Source organism: Tenrec ecaudatus, chromosome 6 (assembly GCF_050624435.1).
Source record: "Tenrec ecaudatus isolate mTenEca1 chromosome 6, mTenEca1.hap1, whole genome shotgun sequence".
Classification (NCBI taxonomy): domain Eukaryota; kingdom Metazoa; phylum Chordata; class Mammalia; order Afrosoricida; family Tenrecidae; genus Tenrec; species Tenrec ecaudatus.
This window is the reverse complement of record NC_134535.1, coordinates 38,234,384-38,254,148: the sequence shown is the minus strand read 5'-3', so window position 1 is coordinate 38,254,148 and position 19,765 is coordinate 38,234,384.

Below are 19,765 nucleotides of genomic sequence, written 5' to 3'. Positions count from 1 at the left end.
TCAACAACAAAAGGAAAACCTAGCAAATAATTCAGTCTTGAAAGGCTTAACTCGACTTTCACTTGTTTCTTTGATTTCATTGGTACTAATCAGTCAGTTCATGTTAATCAGTTTAGTAAAGGGGCACTGAGATGGTCTAAAATACTCACATGTATTCACACAGCAAAAAGCATTGTTTGAAATATATTCTAATTAGGAGTTTAATCCAAGATGGTAGACCAGGCAGATACACCATCCTTCCACAACAAAGACTTGAGAAACAGAGTAAAATAGATATAGGTGATTATCTGGGACCCAGAGCTTTAAGAAAAGGATATAGAAGTAGATTAAATACAGATGAGAGGAATAAACTGGATGAAAACTGAGAACAAGGGGAAATTCAGAGTGGTAAGCAATCATCCAGAATAGTAGGAGCAATTTGAACAAACAAGCCGCCTTCCAATCAGAGAAGGAACCAGTTCTACTTGCCCAGGATGGTACCAGCAACCACATTAGTGATAGCCAATCAGAAAAGTGGACTCTTTCACTTGATTTTGCACAAGCTCCTCGTGACCAGTGGTGCAGCCTACCCAGCAGCCAGTCAAACCCCAGAACCCTTGCCCACTGCCAGTGCTGGGTCACTTTCCCCTGCCTTTCTTCCTTTTTATTTCTTCCTTCTTATTTCTGCCCTTCTCCCTATTTGTTCTCTTTTCTCTCTTCCCTGAACCCTTCCTTTTATTGGCGCTTGCTGAGTGGAGGCCCCTCCCTGTCATCTCCATAGTTAGCAATGTCTGCCCATGCCTCCTTGGTTCCCACTGCAGCCCGTGTGTTGAGGGCTAGCATGTTCCCCAGACTGTGCCCTACCCCTTTCTTCTGTCCTTGGATCAGCTCTCTTCCCTGTCTTTTTTCTTCCTCTTCCTCCTCCTACCCCTTCTTTCTAACCCCACAACACTACTGCTTGCTCCCTCTTATTTCCATTGTCAGCAGCACTCTTTTCCAGCTTGCGGTGAATGGTGGTCAATGCTCCCCAGGAAGGAGCTCCGCATTCCCACAACAGCAATGTTTGCTGGCTAATGCTCGCACCAGGACTGTACCATTTCTTTTTCACTCTTTGCGCCTTTCATTTTTTAAAAAGTTCTTTCCTCTTCTCTCTTGTTTCTCTAGCGTTTTCCTGACTGATGAACAGAGTAGCATGCCCGGGCTGTTACTTGAACACATTAAAACAAAATAAAAAATCAGGGTGGAGCAAACTAAACTAACATATATTCAACAAATTAAATGAATTAATACCACAATCTTAGAGAAAACAAACAACTTCAAATTGCAAGAATAATATATCTAGCAAAATTTCTCCCTTAATACAATGGTAAAATTAAAGGCATTAAAAAAACCCCAAAACAAACCAAACCAATGTTGCAAAGATCGCTAAAGTGAGTCCTTTGGATAGACAACTGAAAACAATAGAAAGAACTGAAGATTAAGACACTGCAATATCAACTATAAATCAATCCTATATGGAGTATCAAAAGCAAAATAAACATAAGACATAAAGTAGGGGATAATAGATATCATTTTGTAAGTGATGGCAGCTACAAAACAAAGATGGAATCGATGAAGTAGCTATAAAGTCTCAGCCAATACTAAATCAACAGTCATTTAGGAAGCAAGAAAACCTATGAATAAAAGAAGCTCACCACCGAAAAACATATAGGACAAAGAAACCATCAAGCAATAATAAATAAAAATTTAAAAAGAACCCAGCAAAATATCAACAGTAAAGTCATGCCTATTGAGAATTACATTGACTATAAATGGACTGCATGTAGCAGTCAAGAGAGAATTTCAGAATGGGTAACAAAACAGGATTCATCAATATACTGTCTACAAGAGATACACAACAGACACAAAGATAAAAATAAGTTAACATCAAAAGATAGAATTATATGCTCAAGCAAAGAACAATAAAAAAGGAAGAGTAGCTATATTAATTTCTGATTGAATAGACTTGAAGGTGAAAGGTAGGAAGAGAGGCAAGGAAATACATTATTTTATGATTAGAGCCAATTCAACCAGAGGACATTACTTTAATAACTATCTGTGCACCCAATGAAAGCACAAAATACAGAAATCAAACTTTAATAGAGTTGAAACGAGAAATAGGCAACTCTAAAATAATGGTAAGCTATTTTAATATACTACTTCCAATGAAGGGTAGAGCATGGGAGATACTCAACCAAAGAACAATAAACTTAGTAAAGCTCTAGAAGTTCCAAATAGCCAAACCACATAACTTGATTTCATAGATGCAAATAGTACATTCTACTCAACAAGAGCACAAAACACATTATTTTCCAGTGCACGCAGACCAGGATAACTAGTATGTATGTTTTATAAGCTTAGGACCATGTCTGTTCTTTTCATTTCAGACAGAGTACATGGCATATGAGAGATGTGTAATAAATATTTGTTGAATTAATTAATGATGGGAAAAATAATATCATATAGCTATCATAAAAGTGTGGTTTAGAATTCAGAGAAGAAATTAAGTGCAATCTAATTATTTTAGGTTAAACAATAAATACTGCTCAAATCTGGTTATATAGTCAAATATTAGTAATTTTTTGTTGTACTCACATAAATATTAAATTATTATTGAAAATAAGTTGTTAATCCAGGTTGACTAGAGAAACAAATCCACCGATCTCATCTATATGTAAGAGAGAGCTTTATGTTAAAGAGTAATTGTATATTAAGAAAACATCACAGCCCAGTCCAGGTCAAGTCCCTAAGTCTAATATTAGCCCATATGTCTGATAAATTACTTTTTTTGGAACATATCTACCAACGTTTTTATTGTTTGTTTTTTTCCTACCAAACTTTTAATGATTTTTTAAAAAACATTTTATTAGGGGCTCATACAACTCTTATCACAATTCATACATATACATACATCAATTGTATAAAGCACATCAGTACATTCTTTGCCCTAATCATTTACAAAGCATTTGCTCTCCACTTAAGCCCTTTGCATCAGGTCCTCTTTTTTTCCCCCTCCCTCCCCGATCCCCCCTCCCTCATGAGCCCTTGATAATTTATAGATTGTTATTTTGTCATATCTTGCTCTATCTGGGGTCTCCCTTCACCCCCTTCTCTGCTGTCCATCTCCCAGGGAGGAAGTCACATGTAGATCCTTATAATCGGTTCCCCCTTTCCAACCCACTCACTCTCTACTCTCCCAGTATCGCCCCTCACATCCCTGGTCCTAAAGGTATCATCCACCCTGGATTCCCTGTGCCTCCAGCTCCTATATGCACCAGTGTACAACCTCTGCTCTATCCAGTCTTGCAAGGTAGAATTCGGATCATGGTAGTTGGGGGGAGGAAGCATCCAGGATCTGGGGGAAAGCTATATTCTTCATCGGTACTACATCGCACCCTGACTGACTCATATCCTTCCCTAAACCCCTCTGTGAGGGGATCTCCAGTGGCTGACAAATGGGCCTCCACTCTTCACTTTCCCCTTCATTCACTATGGTATATATATCTATATCTATATCTATATCTATATCTATATCTATATCTATATCTATATCTATATCTATATCTATATCTATATCTATATCTATATCTATATCTATATCTATATCTATATCTATATCTATATATATATCACACACACATGTATATATATGATGCCTTATACCTGGTCCCTTTGGCACCTCGTGATCGCACAGACTGGTGTGCTTCTTCCATGTAGGCTTTGTTGCTTCTGAGCTAGATGGCCGCTTGTTCACCTTCACGCCTTTAAGACCCCAGACTCTATCTCTTTTGATAGCAGGGCACCATCAGCTTTCTTCGCCACATTTACTTGTTCACCCGCTTTGTCTTCAGCGGTTGTGTCAAGAGGGTGAGCATCGTAGAGTGCCAATTTAATAAGAGAAAGTATTCATGCATTGAGGGAGTGCTTGAGTAGAGGCCCAAGGTCCTTCCACCACCTTAATACTAAACCTAAACCTATAAATATAGACACATAGATCTATTTCCCCATCCATATATATATATACATACATACATTTATATATATATATATATATATATATATATATATATATATATATATATTTGCATGTACATGTCTTTGTCTAGACCTCTATAAATGCCCTTTGACTCCTAGCTCTTTCCTCCATCTCCCTTGACTTTCCTCCTGCCCTACTACCATGCTCCGTCCCCACCTGGGTTACAGCTATACCTCTTCTTTACGTAATCTTACCCTTGATCATTCCCTACCAGGCCTGCCACTGCCCCCTCATCACCATTTTGGGTTCCATGTTGTTCCCTTGTCCCTGTGTTTGTTAACACCACTTCCTTACGCCCTCCCACATCCCCCTATCCCAAGTCCCCCCGGAACTGTCGGTCCCGTTGTTTTTCCTCCAGATAGTTCATCCAGCCTGTCTTATTTAGACAGACCTGTGGAGACAATAACATGCACAAAAACAAGACAGAGGAAAACAAAGCAACAGTATACAACCAGACAAGAAAACAACAACAAACCACTGATAAAGAACAAAACAAAACACATCAAGAAAGAAAAGCTTGTAGTTAGTTCAAGGATCGTTTGTTGGCCCTTAGGAGTGTTTTCCAGTCCAGTCTGTTGGGGCACCATGCCCTGGCTCCCAAGTCCACTTTCAGCATTCCCTGGGGAACTTGCTTCTCCATTCCCTTGCTGTTCCGCTGCACTCCCCCAGTGCTTTGCCTCGGTGTGGTGGGATAAGGTCAGGTGCAATTCCCACACTGTGTCTCTGGTGCTGTCCCCTGTATCGCCCTTAGTCACTGAGGGGCATCATGTCTCATAATGGGGCCAGCCGTGTTGTCCTCTCTGTGAACTGGCTGCTCTACTCAGGGACATCATCCTCACGGCCTGGTGGGCCAGGCTGTGTTCCACTCTCTTCTCCTCCCCCTTCATCTGCTCCCGTGTGCTCTGATCAGATATGTCCATCTCCTGGAGCTGCAGAATCAATGTCGTCCTTTGAAACAAATTCTTCTCGAGGGAGGGGCAGAAACCCATTTAATTTTTGGTGCTGGGGCCAGCCTCCCAGACCTCTCCACTGGTTCCCTACTCCACGCCAGAATGTTGCATTCACACCTTGTGGCACTGGGTTGAAGTCTGGTCCCATTTTCCCTGTGGAGATATAAACAATACCCTCCCCTTGAGTGGTTAGTGCCCCGTGCCCCCACTCCCTTTTTCTTCCTTATATTCATCCATTTATTTTCCTTTCCCCACCTCCTGCCCCATTGTCTACATCTGCATCCCTGGTTTTGATCTGGTCTCTGTCATACTACACAGTCTTCACCCCCAGAATGGTTGTATACGGTAGCATTTTCCCTATGCCCCTTTTGCATTTTTTTTAATTCTTACCTCAGCGGGCTCATGTTGTACTTGTCTTTTTGTGCCTGACTTACTTTGCTTAGCATGATTTCCTCCAGTTCTTCCCATGCCGCTATGTGCCTCATACATTCATCACTGCTTTTTAGTGAAGCGTAGTACTCCATTGTATGTATATACCACAGTTTTTTAATCCAATCTCATCAGTTGATGGAAATTGGGTTTGCTTCCAGCTCCTTGCAATTGTGAACTGTGCCGCAATGAACATTGGAGCACAGATGTCTGGCCTTGGTTTGTTTCTTGCCTCTTCTGGGTATATGCCCAGTAGGGGGATTGCTGGGTCATATGGTAACTCTATTTCCATCTGTTTTAGGTATCGCCAGATCGATTTCCATAGTGGCTGTACATACTTACAGGCCCACCAGCAGTGGATGAGAGTTCCTGTCTCCCCACAGCCCCTCCAACACTTGATGCTTTCTGATTTTTTGAATTGGGCTACCTTTGAGGGTGGCAGGTGGTACCTCATTGTTGTTTTAATTTGCATTTCTCTTATGGATAAAGATCGGGAACATTTTCTCATATGTTTGTTGGCCATTCAGATTTCTGTCCCTGTGAAAATTCTGTTCAAGTCCTTTCCCCACCTCTCAAGTGGGCTAGATAAATTACTCTTCAGACTCACACGACACATGCAATGATGCTAATGCAGAAAGATCACAGGCCAGTGGGTGGAAAGTCTTGTGGATCCAGTGGCAGTGGAAGCATTTCCAGGGCCCAAGCTGCCATCACCATCTGTGTGGCTGCATGTGGCTTGTCAATAGTAAGGTACAGCAGAGACAGTGTGTGTCCCCACTTCAGGGAAGACAGGAGTTCCCAGAATCCTCAGAAGAAGGCCATTCCCACACAGAGGCCTCATTGGCTATGACCTGATTGACAGGCTAGATTCCACCCCTTTGTTCAAGTTGACAGATTATTACTGCCATATCAGTTCTAATATACATGCATAATTTGGATATCATGAATATTTATGGTTTTCTCAGATTATATCGGTAACTTAGCCTTAAGAGTTCAACAATTTCAGCTGAATTTTCATCAGTGTCAACTTATTTGAACACATATAAACTTCAAATTTAGAATGTTTCCTCTTCCTATAACTTCTGTAACTTCCAACTTCTTTGTGTTCTGGTAACAAGTTATAGCCTTCTTTAATTTGCCTATTCTGAATTTTATCTCTTTATATGTTTACTACCTTCCTTCAATTGTAAGAATCCTAAATTCAGGGACATTGTGGCACTCTTCAAGGAGTCCTGGTGGCACTGTGGTTGAGTGTTAATCTGCGAACCGCAAGGTTGATGGTTTGATCCCTCCGGCTGCCCCGCTGAAGAAAGATGTGGCCGTCTGTTAACAGAAAGACAACCTTGCAACGGGACAAGGCAGCATGTTCTAGCCTACAGCGTTTCTACAGATTGGAATCAATTCAATGACCATGGATTGGGATGGTTGTGGTGTTGCTCTTTAAGATTTGGCAAAGGGTCTGGCTTATTATAGGGACCCAAGAAACTCTTGTCGAAAGGAAAAAAAATGGAGGGAGGGCAGGCAAGAGAGAGGAAGAAAGAAATGAAGACAGCGAGGAAGGTGGAGGAGAAGAAGAGGAGGAAGAAAATGAAGGGGAGAAGGAGACATGGAGAAAGGGAAAGCTTTTTACTTTGATAAAATTAAAGATTTTATGTTTAATGTTGACTTTTTAGTTAGAAATGGAGATCTCTCCAACATCTACCAACAATTTTACATGTCAAAAAATTGGTGCTGTCCAATTAGGATATTATTATTATTTAGTCCATTTCAACTTTTTAGTGTGAATTTTGACTCAGCATCACAAACTCATACTGCAGGCAGTTTAGTCTATGCTATTCATGACTTTGTCTCCAAACTTAAATTTCTGTTTTTTCTATTGCTCATTTTAGGAAATATAAAGAGTATTTTGTTTGTTTTTCTTTTAGAACAAGGAGACAGAGTAAAAGACCACTACAGTGTCTAGGCCAATCAGTTTTTCATATTTCACACTAATTAGAGAGTCTTTCTACTTCTCAAAATTAAGCAAGAAGCAAATATTTATTGATTACCCAAAGGTTGACTATATATGGATTTTAAATAAGAATAATATTCATCAGAAATATAGTGGGCCGGCCAAGTAATTATTTTCAATGTCAATTAGATAGGGAGAGATTTATTTATGATGCCTTTTCAAACAGCTGATTAAATACTTAATTCTAATTTACCTTTTATCTGAAGATAATGTAAGTTGAAAGGTTAATTAATGAAGAGCTCTTCTGAAAGCCAGATAATGGAAATGATTAACATTCTTTTTCTCATTCTCAGTAAAAAATTCAAGAAATTATTATTTTTAAAATACAATCAAGAAATTAATAGAGAAGCCCTTTCTTTAAAAATCTAAGTACTATATAAATTATATATCATTTGTGCATTGAAGAGTCATTTATTTTCACACAAAAACTTGTACACAAATATTCAGAGCAGCTTTGTTCATAATTGCCAATAATTGGAAAGAACCAAGATAACCTTCAATGGATAAACAAATTGTGTTACACCTATACAATGGAATATTATTTAACAGTAAAAAAATATGAGTTATTAAGTCATTAAAAGACATGCAGGAACCTGAAATGCATAGTGGTAAGTGAAAGAAGTCAGTCTGTAAAGCAAATATGATTCCAACTCTCTAAAATTTTAGAAAATATAAAATTTTGTTGTAAGTGCCATGAAAATGGTTCTGACTCATTGTAGCCTGACACTGAACAGAAACGACCACCGATCAGTCCTGCTCCAGCCTCACAGTTGTGCTTATACTTGAACCCATTGTTGCAGCCACTGAATCAGTTCATTTTGTTGGGGGTCTTCCTCGCTTTCACTGTCCCCCACTTTAGCATGATGTCCTTCTCCAGGGCCTGGTCTCTCCTGATAACACGTACAAAGGACATGAGACCAAGGCTTCCATTCTTGCCTGTAAGAAGCATTCTGGCTGTACTTCCTCTAAGACAGAGCTGGCTATTGTTGGGGCAGTCCATGGGACTATCAGTAGTCTACACCAACACCAAAGTTCAAATGCATCCAGTGTCTTGGGTCTTCCTTATCCAACTTGCACACGCATATGAAGTGATTGAAAATGCTATGACTTGAAAAATATTCTTACGTTTGCAACACTTTGCAGAGATCTTGTGCAGCAGATTTACCCAATGTAATGGATTGTTTGATCTCTTGATTGCTGTTTCCGTGAGCATTGAGTGGAGATCCACGCAAGATGAAATCCTTGCCAACTTCAATCTTTCCCTGTTTATCATGCTGTTAGCTATTGATCCAGTTGGAAAGCCTTTTGTTTTCTTTTCAGTGAATTGTAACCCATCCTGAAGGCTGTAACCCTTGGTCTCCATCAGCAAAGGTTTCAAGTAAGCAAGGTTGTGTCATCTGCATATGCAAGATTGTTAATAAGCCTTCCTTCAATCCTGATGCTGCATATATAAAATTTTAGAGGCAGCGAGAATGAGCAGTGGTTGCCAGGCACTTTGATAAAGGAAGAATAAGTGCAGTACAGGATATTTTTAGGGAAATGAAACTCTTCTGTAAGATGTTAAAGTTGTGGGTACATGATAATATGCATTTTCTAAAACACGAAGAATTCTAAGATAGCTAGAGTGAACTCTGGTGTAAAGTGTGAATGTTAGTGAGCATTATCAATCATGGCTTATCAATGTGATAACAAATGCACCACACCAATGCAGGGTGTTCATAAGAGATGATATGAAGAGTGTATTGGGAGGAAGAGAGGATGCATGAAAACTCAATTGCTATTTTTTAATAAACTTATGGCTGGCCTAAGAAGAAATCCCATTCATTTAAAAGTTATTTATTAAATACTGATTATGTTGAATGGAGTTGTGTGGCAAAACGATTGCTAATTTCAACGGGGTGTCTGCTGCTCTGTACTATGGTGATCTGAGTTTTCCCCCTGCACTGGAACCCTGCTAGTGGTGATACGCTCAGCTGCCAACCACAAGGTCAGCAGTTAAAAACCCACAGTCACTCTGAGGAAGAGATATGAGACTTTCTACTCCTGTAGAGTTATAGTCCTTACAACTCACAGGAGCAGTTCTACTCAGTCCTATAGGGGTCGCTATGAGTTGGAATTGACTTGATGGCAGTGAGGAATAGAATGGAAAATGGTCCTATCTTTTGCCTCTTGCCATAGCAGGTTAATTTATTGAGCCTATTATTGACTGATTATACAAAGTATTTTAAAGGACTCTGGTTTTGAACCCTTAACCCATGTTCCAATCAGAGGTCCTCTGACTTTCCTAAATTGACCATGAGGTATAAATGCAATTCGAAGATAACAGTGTTTGGAATCAAGTAAATCACTGCCCGTTCATGGCTAACATTTTGGAAAATTATGTACACTTCTCTGAGCCTCAGTTTTTTCACCCTTAAAATAGACTTTTTGCTTCTCATAGGACTGACTGGAGAACTGAAGTTCATTAAGATTCTCAAAGCATGTGGCACATCCCGGTACTTGTCTCTCAACCCATGGCTCCATCCTCTGCATGTGTTCTTATGTTAGAGAAAGGGCAAGAAAAAAAGGTAGGGCAAGAGTCAGAGGGAGGGATAACAAGGGACTTAAGTCAGTGGCAACTACTGGCATCCCTGCCCTGATGGGACTCTGTACTTTACAGCATGGTTCAAAGCACTTGCTCCTTAATGAGGTTGATCATTAAAAATCCTTTGAAATGGGCCTGACCTTCACACCCATATTCTCATCTGAGATGGACTTCAACCTCAGATTCTGATTCAGTAGGTTGTAAAGAAGCCCAGATAACTATCTTTATGAGACATTTTGATGTCAAGCTCGGCTGGGAACTACTGAAATGCCTCTAAAGAACAAGTTGGCAAGAGGAGTTTCCCTACTCTCCGAGGGCGAATGCCACCAAGATAGATGTTTCTGTATCTGAAATAGATGAATGTGTCATTTCGTTGTGGCTATGGAGAAGACGACCATTTCTTAGCAGATTTATGAGTGCTGAGACCCATCTCAGATGTAGAAGCTTGCAAATGCAGGTTTGGAAAGTGTGGCCAGAGTCAGGAAGGAGGTTTCCTGACATTATTAATAACGAAACTCCAAACGGCACTCCACCTTTTGTCTTACAGGTAATAGAGATCCTTGCAGGAAGGAGCAAAGCCAGCAAACCCCCCTGAAACACTGGAACCCAACAGAGAATGATCTAGAGAAAGCATCTCATAATGTGCCATCTAAAGAGATGCTGGGGGTCTCCGGGAGAGACAAAGAAATGAGGAGTAGGGAGCAGGGGAGAATCCCTCCGTTTCCTCCACACGTGACATTTCTATTCTAAGGTTTTCGTTGTTCCAGTGGCTAGAAAGTCAACTTCAGCTCATGGTGATCCCACGGATCTGAGCAGAGAGCCATCTTATAAGGTTCTCAATAGCTGCACTCTTTCCAAAGCCAACTGATAGGACTTCACCTATCTGCCTCTAGGTGGGCTTGAACTACCAACCTTTACGTTTGCAGCCAGGCACTTTAATGTCTGCAACTACAGGGACTCCAATCTGTTAGTAAATTACTTTATTTAATATCTTCTTTTTTTGTGTGTGAGTCTCTTGAGTTCTGTGGAGGTCAAACAAAACAACATATTCTGCAACTCTCTTTCCTCCATACCCTAGAAAAACATCATATTCCAAAAAGATTGGAAAAAAGAAAGTTCTTCCATCAAAGAACTTTGGGAAGCACTGGATTAACAAAGCTAAATATGCCTCCTAACAGGAGGGTTTTCTCTGATCCATTAGTAGGTCAATGCACACTGACTCTGCATGAAACGGACCGAGCTGTAGCACTTCTCACAGTTTCTTGGGCACAGTTACTATAGTTGTCAGCATAGTCTTGGTTTTGAGTGACACCAACTCTGCTTTCACAGGCACAAGCCAAGCCATTAGGAGAACTCACTGGTTCCCAGAGTGGAGAATGTCAGACACGATTGAGCAGAGTTCAAATGATGCCGCCAGCCAGCGTCAGTGGTTCTTCATCTCTTGACTCAAGCTTTCCCGCAAGTTGGCTCCGTTCTCACATAATGTCTCTATGTAACTGTTCTTTGAAGCTCAAGGTGTACATGCTATTATAAAACATGCAATATTATATATAGTATAAAACCAAACTCACTGCCCCGGAGTCGATGTTGACTGGAGTCACCCTTCAGGACACAGTGGAACTGTTCCCTCTGGTTTCTGAGTCTGGAATCTTCAGAAGTGAACGCGTCTCCTGCTTCTTCGGAGGAGCAGCTGGTGAGTCTGAAGCTGCTGACCTTTCAGTTCGTAGTCCAATGCTTATGCTACCATGAGTCTAGGGCCATTTATAGCTAATGTATATTAGAAAACTATATCGTTATAATTTATAAAATAGAAAATGTCATAAAATATAACTTATGAAGACTTTCTAAAATATAGTCCTTCTGCGTAATGATTTCTGATAGTGGTCCTGGAACATGCTGGATTAAGATACCATGGCACAGCCTAACAGATGCTGCTTGGCAGAAGTATACATTTAATTTGCTTCCCAATTCCTTGAGTTCTCCTTTACTCCCCAATCAACCCTCTCTTATTTACATCATGTATCCACATGGTTTTCAAAGTCAACCAAGACCATCATGGATAAGGAAACATTTATCAACACATTGAAGTGATCATTTAAATCTCTAAGCTTCATACTTTGATATTGAGAATAGAACCTAATCCTCCCTAAAATGTATGCTATTATTTTCTCTAACCTTGAGCCATTCAATTGAACTTTGACAGAAAACACGGCCAGTTGAACATTTTTACTAGTTGTCAACTTTATTGCAACTTTATGACTGTGAATCACAGGATTCTTCACTAGTGTCCCAAACTGGCTCCAAATCATCAACCTCAGAGGGCTGGCAGGAGCCGGTGAGCAGTGAATATGAACGAGGCTTCTCTTAGTCAGTCACCAGTCATCATTTTCATTTTGAAATACATAATGAAAATGGCTTTATTTTCATATATAGGATATTTTGGAGGATTTTGATTTTCCTAATCAATCAACTCGATGGTGGGGAGCTTGAGTTGAACCTAAGGAAACTATTCTGGAAAGTTAGAAATTGAATTCTCTGGAGCATACGGCTTCTTTTCCTATAATTTCATTGTGTCCTTGTGGCCAGCTAAGGAGAGAAACATAAAGAAAGCAACATCATTTGGGATTTTTATAGCAGGAGTCTCACGTGTTTATCCATCCATTCCCTTATTCCATGTGATATTCATTAATGACAGTGTCTGAGAGATTTCAACATTCTGCAGCAGTTTCTGAATCATTGAGCAAAGATCATAACAATAAAATAACTCCTGAGAATGATTATTATATTGCTTGAACACCAGTTTTCCATGAAATATACAACCCACTCACTGCCATTGAGCTAATTTGAACTCATAGCAAACCTATAGGAAAGAGTCGAATTGTTCTTAGAGTTTTTGAGACTAAATCTTTACGGGAGCAGATAGGTGTGTCTTCTTAGTGTGGAGCAGCTGATGGGCATGAACCACTGACACTGAGGTTAGCAGCCCAGCAAGTAATTCACAAAGTCCCAGGACATCTCTACGAAAATTATGAGGTGTCTTCAAAAAGTTAGTGGAAAATGGAATGAAGGATAATGAAAAAATTTCCATGAACTTTTTGAACTATAGATATATGTCTATATGGCTGTACATCTTGTCAGTTATTTGATTAAATAGAACACTCTGTAAGATAATACAGTTTCAAAAGAATTTATTTGTCTCAACCATATTGAATAAAATACTTAGTTTTCCCATAAAAACTGTCCACCAGCCAATACGCCACAGCTGCGTTTAAGTCAACCCATTTAACCCTCACAATGAGATCAGGAAATAGTGCCATTTTAAATCTGAATTTTACAAATGAAGAAACTGAGGCACAGACAGGTTAGATGGCCTGTCCAATTTTATACAGTTTAAAAATAGCAGAGTGGGCTAAGTAATCCAATGCGGGAGGTCGTGATGTTAAATGCTATCGCTATTGCGATTGGCGGTTTTACCTGTGAACAGATCATTTAACAATGTTGTCTAAGACACAACATTAGTGAGCACTTTCAGATGTGGAGAACGCTACCTTAAAAAATGCTGGAGAATTCTACCTTAAGAAGCAAGAAAGGATTGCCAGATTGCTCACTACATGTGAATTATTGCAAGGGTTTTGTCTTTCTGACTTTGGTTAAAAAGACTTTAACAAAATTCCCCTAAATAAGAGACCAAGTAAATAAAAATCTCATATTTGTACTGTTACACTAATAAGCTTAATAACAATAATCCACAAACATCTGCAATCATAAAATAAAAACTTCATTAGCATTTCAATGGAGTCACTACAAATCCTCAGGTTAGCCAATATGCCAGCTGTGTCCTGGTGCTTCACGACACAAAACAGCAATACATTCCAAATTACCACTCTCTGCTAGTGACTCTTGCTCTCTGGCTCTCCTCCCAAGCGTCCTGCTGTTCAGGTCTATTGTTCCCCCTTACTAAAAAACCAAAACACCAAGCTCACTGCCCTGGAGTCAATTCTCACAACAGCCCTGTAGGACAGAGTAGAAGTGCCCCCAAAGAATTTTAAGGCCATAATCTTTATGGTTGGCAAAGTAGAAGGGCAACAGAGAAGAGGAGGACCATCGACAAGATAGATTGATACAGTGACTGCAACCATGGGCTCAAACACACGGATAGTGCAGATGGGGCAAATGCTGTTTTGTTCTGCTGCATATAGGAGTCCAGATGGAACTGACTTGACAGCACCTAACGACACCAGTCTTTATGGAAGCAGACTGCCACGCGTTAGTCCTGAGAGTGGCTGGCGGCTGCAAATGACCACTCTGTCCGTTAGCACCTCAGCACATAACCGGTGTGTCCTCAGATCTCCTTTTACGCCGCATTAGAAATTTTTAATTTCCTGAGAACTCTTGAAGTATTGTCTCCATGAGAAAACAAGGCTAATCTAACTTTTTATTTCCTATGATGAGTCCTTCGACGTTGTGGACACACTCAATTTTCATTTCTTTCTGTCTAAAGTATTCCTGGAGGGAATACTTTACCCAAAGAAGTTAACAATGCTTTGGATTGAATTCATAAAATGGAGTGGACCAAGATCTAGATGAGTCTCCATCTCCCTTTAGGAGCCGTGGAGTTGAGTCATTCCTGGCTGTCATTCCTGCCATGGGCCTCTAAATCATAAAATTCCATATAAAATGACAGAAGGCTTCCCTCTGAGGGCTTATGGCTTCAGAACAGCAGGGTAAAAATCAGCCTTGTGGAAAATGAAGGAAGGCCTTTGAGCTACATGTTGTATTTACACCAGCTTATAGAAATTTTACACTACTTAAGAGATCATACATAATAGGCAGTTTGTTTGTATGATACAAAATGCGTATCTAGCCCCTTTTATCTGGGACTAAACATTTTCTATGCTTTCAATCCTGAACACCAGTGAAGAAAAGAAAGGGGGATATTTGATCTTAGCAGTACTGATGATATATATACAATTTTTGAGAAAACATTGTTTTTTTAGGTTAACTCTTCTAGTGCAAAAACATAAGCAAGAAATTGTTTCTTCTGTTTGCCTATGGAAACCCAAGTCCATTAACTGCCAAAATACATCATTTGAATATTTTGGGGGGGCTAATAATTTGAAAATCTTGGTAGAAAGGTCCTATTTTGGCGCTATCTTCAATGTTGTCATACCACATTACCTTGTCTAGACCGTCTCATGTGCTTTCCCACCTTGGCACTGCTTATAGACCCCTTTGGGTCTGCATCTGGGAGACCTTGATGGAGCCCACAGGTAAGGTACTGGAGCTGCGAGCTTCCTCTCTGGAAACCATGTCCCCCTGGAATGTGGCAGCTGATGGAACCTAATGTTAACCCTAATGGCGTCTACCAGAGCTAGCTTAACCTTTGAGGCTGTCTTGATTTAGACAGCTGTCAGCAAAAGGGAACTGCCCTCTGCCTGTTAATTTAGAATGGAACTCTGCGGAGATGTGGCAGCCTCCCAGAAGGCCACATGTTCTACTTCACGTCCCCTGTCACACAAAGACCACTTTCTTCCCCAAACCCAAATCAAACTTACAGCCATAGAATCGATTCCAACTCATAGCCACGCTACAGGACAGAGGAGAACTTCCTCTGTGGGTTCTGGGACTACGCCTTTTGAGAGGAGTAGAGACCTTAAGTTTCCCCTTCAGAGGGGCTGGTGATCGAACTGCGATCTTTTGGCTCACACCTCAACCTGTAACTACTAAGTCACCAGGGCTCCCTGCAGCTTTGTTAGGACATGGCAAATTTACAAAGACAGGGAAGATAAGAGGGCAGAAGAATTTGTTTTCAGGATTCCTCACCTCAGTGCATTGCACAAATAGCTATCATTATAAAATTGAAATAAAACCCACAGGGTAATACACTCACTTTTCATAGATCGAGGTCATTAATCTCAAGAGCAAATTTAAATCTTGACAAGGATTTAGCCAGAAAAAAGTATACATAAAAAATTTAAAAAGAAGAATGGTTGCACAATATGAAGATTATAATCAATGTCACTGAATTGTAGATGTAGAAATTCCTGTATCTGTGCATGTTCTACTACATACATTTTTTAACTATTAAAAATATTATTGGTTGCTTGGGGCTGACACATCAGGAATATTTTTGGTGTGATTAAAATTATCTAAAACTTTATTTTTATACTTAATAAAAAGCATTGACTTGTACCCTCAAACCAAAAAAAAGTATAGGCATTGTGATGGAGACATGTAAATGGGATGCTCATAAAAGCTGATGCCCTTTAAACACACAAGCTGAGGGCAGGTGATTTGTCACATGTCTTCTTTCTGCACCGGTACTTCTAATGTAACCTTGTGGACAGCTGGCCAACAGCACCCGCCGTGTTGTTCAGAATAGAAAAAGAGTGGCACCCGTTCATGGAATTCACCTGCAGATCCACACACCGTGAAGGGCTCTGGATTGGCTTCTAAAACTAAATGTAGGACAGATATAAGTGTTGTTTGGCAAGGTGAGGGTCTTGACTGAATGCCTACCTGAGCGGCTTTTGGCACAAGGATGCCTTGTTTTGGGGAGACCTCAAGGACATCCATGAGCTACCTGATGCTTTTGCAAACAGTCTTTTGTGAGGACAAATTCCCATAAACTCTAATTCACCAACATCCAGTGGACAATACAATGATGTCTTTCTCATCCCTTCTCCTTTTATTCCCTGATAACCACCCATCTTTTTTATCTTCATGGATTTACCTGTTTCTAAATTTTATAAAGTGGAATCAGACCATGTTTGTACTAGCTTATTTCGCGTGGCATATGCTTTAAGGTTCATCCATGTGAGAGGATGTATCAGAATTTCATTTTTTTAAGTAGACGAATGAAGCTCCATGTTGTCTAGAGGCCACAATTTGTTTATCCATGGGTAACATTCTTTCCCACCGTTAGCTGTTGTAGGGAAACACTGCACTGAATATTGGTGTACTTGTGTCTTTTTGAGCCATTGCTCTTAATTTCATTTGGTAAATGCTTAAGTGTGGAATTTATGGATCATTTTGTATTTCCATACTTAGCTTCTTTGTTATTGCTCTGTGCTTTTGAATTGGTTCTGACTCATAGCGACCTTACGTACAACAGAACGATATGTTGTCAGCCCTGTGTCATCTTCATAATTGTTATTTTATTTGAGCCTATTGTTGCAGCCACTGTACTAATCCGTCTTATTGCAGGTCTTCTTCTTTTTCATTGTCCCTCTAATTTACTAAGCATGATGTCCCTTTTCAGGGACTTATCTCTCCTGATAACACGTTCAAAGTATGTGAGACAAAGGCTCACCATCTTGCTTCTAAAGAGCCTTCTGGCTGTACTTATTCCAAGACATATTCATCTTCTTGCAGCTCATACCACTTTGAATATTCTTCACGAACACCCTACTTTAAATGTATCACGTCTTCTTTGGTGCTCCTGACTTAGTATGCACACACTGCAATGGATGGGAAGTGGTATCTCATTGTCGTTTTGATTTATTCTTATCCTGATGACCGGCAGCATTGTCTTCTTTGCATGTCTTTGGGTATATTATCAGGAGCAACCAACCACTGGGAAAGGAAATCATGCTTGGTAGAGGCTCAGCGCAAAAGAGGAAAAGGGCAGATGAGATGGATGGGCCCAGTGGCTCCATTGGACATAAACATAGCAGCAATTGCACAGTGGCGCATTCTGTGGTACTTAGGATCACTGTAAGTTGGAACCACCTAGAAGACATCTTACAATAACAACGAGAAAAAAGCTTGTTTTAGGGTACACCATTCAGTACACTGTGGAGGCAAAGAATAGAAATAGAGGTTGCTGGATAGGCTTCAGTAGGATAGTTAGAATACCTAATGAAAAGCCACCAGCCCCTTAAAGGAGACAGAGATTCTTTCAGTAGGAGATATGTCTGTGTTCACACACATGCACAATATTTTTTGTTTAGCAATTGTTAGCATACTTGAAATGTTTTAAATGTCTCTCTGTGTATGAACTAGTTGATAGTTCACCCTTTCAGAAGGCTGCATATGAGCAAGAACCAATGGTGCTGAAGGAAGAAGCTCAGATCGCACTGAATGCATTAGCTAAACACAGGCTCCAGGAATTGACAGAGTGCTCACTGAAATGTTTCAGAAACCCGAAGAAGCGCTGGAGGGCCTCACTCGTCTATGCCAGGAAATTTGGACTACAGCTAGTTGGCCAACTGACTGGAAGAGATCCATATTTGTACCCATTCCCAGGAAAGGTGACCCCAGAGAATGCTCAAACTATAGAATATCATTGATATTGCACAAAGTAAAAGCTTGCTTAAGAACATCCAACATTGGTTGCAGCGGTCTATTGATAGGTAACTGCCAGGCTATCTGGCCAGCTTCCAAAGCGGACACGAAACACAGGATATCATTGCTGACATCAGAAGGATGTTGGCCCAAAGCAGAGGCTACCAGAAAGAGGTTTGCTTGTGTTTCTTTGGCTGTGCAAAGTCATTCGACTGCGTGGACCAGAATAAATGGTGGTTTCAGATGCTTTATTGTGCTTCTTTGGGACTAGTGAATGGATCAGGAGGGCACTGTGTGAACAGACCAAGGGAATGCTGCATGGTTGAAAATCAGGAAAGGGGTGTGTGAGGATTGTGTCCTCTCACCATACTTGATCAAACTGTATGCTGAGCAAGTCGTCAGGGAAGCTGCATTGAAGAAGAGGTCAGCATCAGGATCGATATAAGACTTATTAACCCTCTTCGATATGCTGATGATACCACCTTGCTTGCTGAAAGTGAGGAGGACTTGAAGCACTCACTCATGAAGATCAAGGGCTATAGCCTTCAGTGTGGGTTACAACTCAATGTAAAGACCAAAACAACTGGACCAATAGGGAACGTCATACTAGATAGAGAAAAGGTTGAAGTTGTCAATGATTTTGTCTTACTTGGATCCGTAATCAATGCTCATGGAAGCAGCAGTCAAGAGACCAAGAGACATATTGAATTAGGTAAATCTGCTGGATAAGAACTTTTTAGAGTATTGAAGAACAAGGATGTTACTTTGAAGACTAAGATGTGCCTGATCCATGCCATGGTACTCTCCATTGCATCATATGCATGTGAAATATGAACACTGAATAAGGAAGACCATAGAAGAATAGATGCATTTGAATTTTGGTGCTGGAGAGAATATTGAAAGTGCACTCCAGCCTATGCAACCACGAGGTGTCAAAGGGATCAGATATCAGGCATGAAAGAACAAAACAATCATATCACTGTAAATAAGGGGGAATGCAGAGTGGAGACCCAAAGCCCATCTGTAGGTAACTCGAAACCTCCTTACAGAAGGGTCACGAGGAGGAGTCGAGTCAATCATGGTGCAGTATAGCAATGTTGAAATATACCACTTTCCTCTAGTTCTTAAATGCTTCCTCAACTCCACTATCATGATCCCAATTCTACCTTACAATTCTGGCTAGACCAGAGGATGCACACTGGTAGAGATAGGAACTGGAAACACACGGAATCCAGGACAGACGAACCCCTCAGGACTAGTGGTGAAAGTGGCGATATAGGGAGGATGGAGGGAAGGTGGGGTAGAAAGGAGGAACCGATTACAAGGATCTAAATATAATCCCCTCCCTGGGGGATAGACAACAGAAAAGTGGATGATGGGAGACGTCAGACAGTGTAAGATATGACAAAATAGTAATAATTTATAAATTATCAAGGGTTCATGAGGGAGCG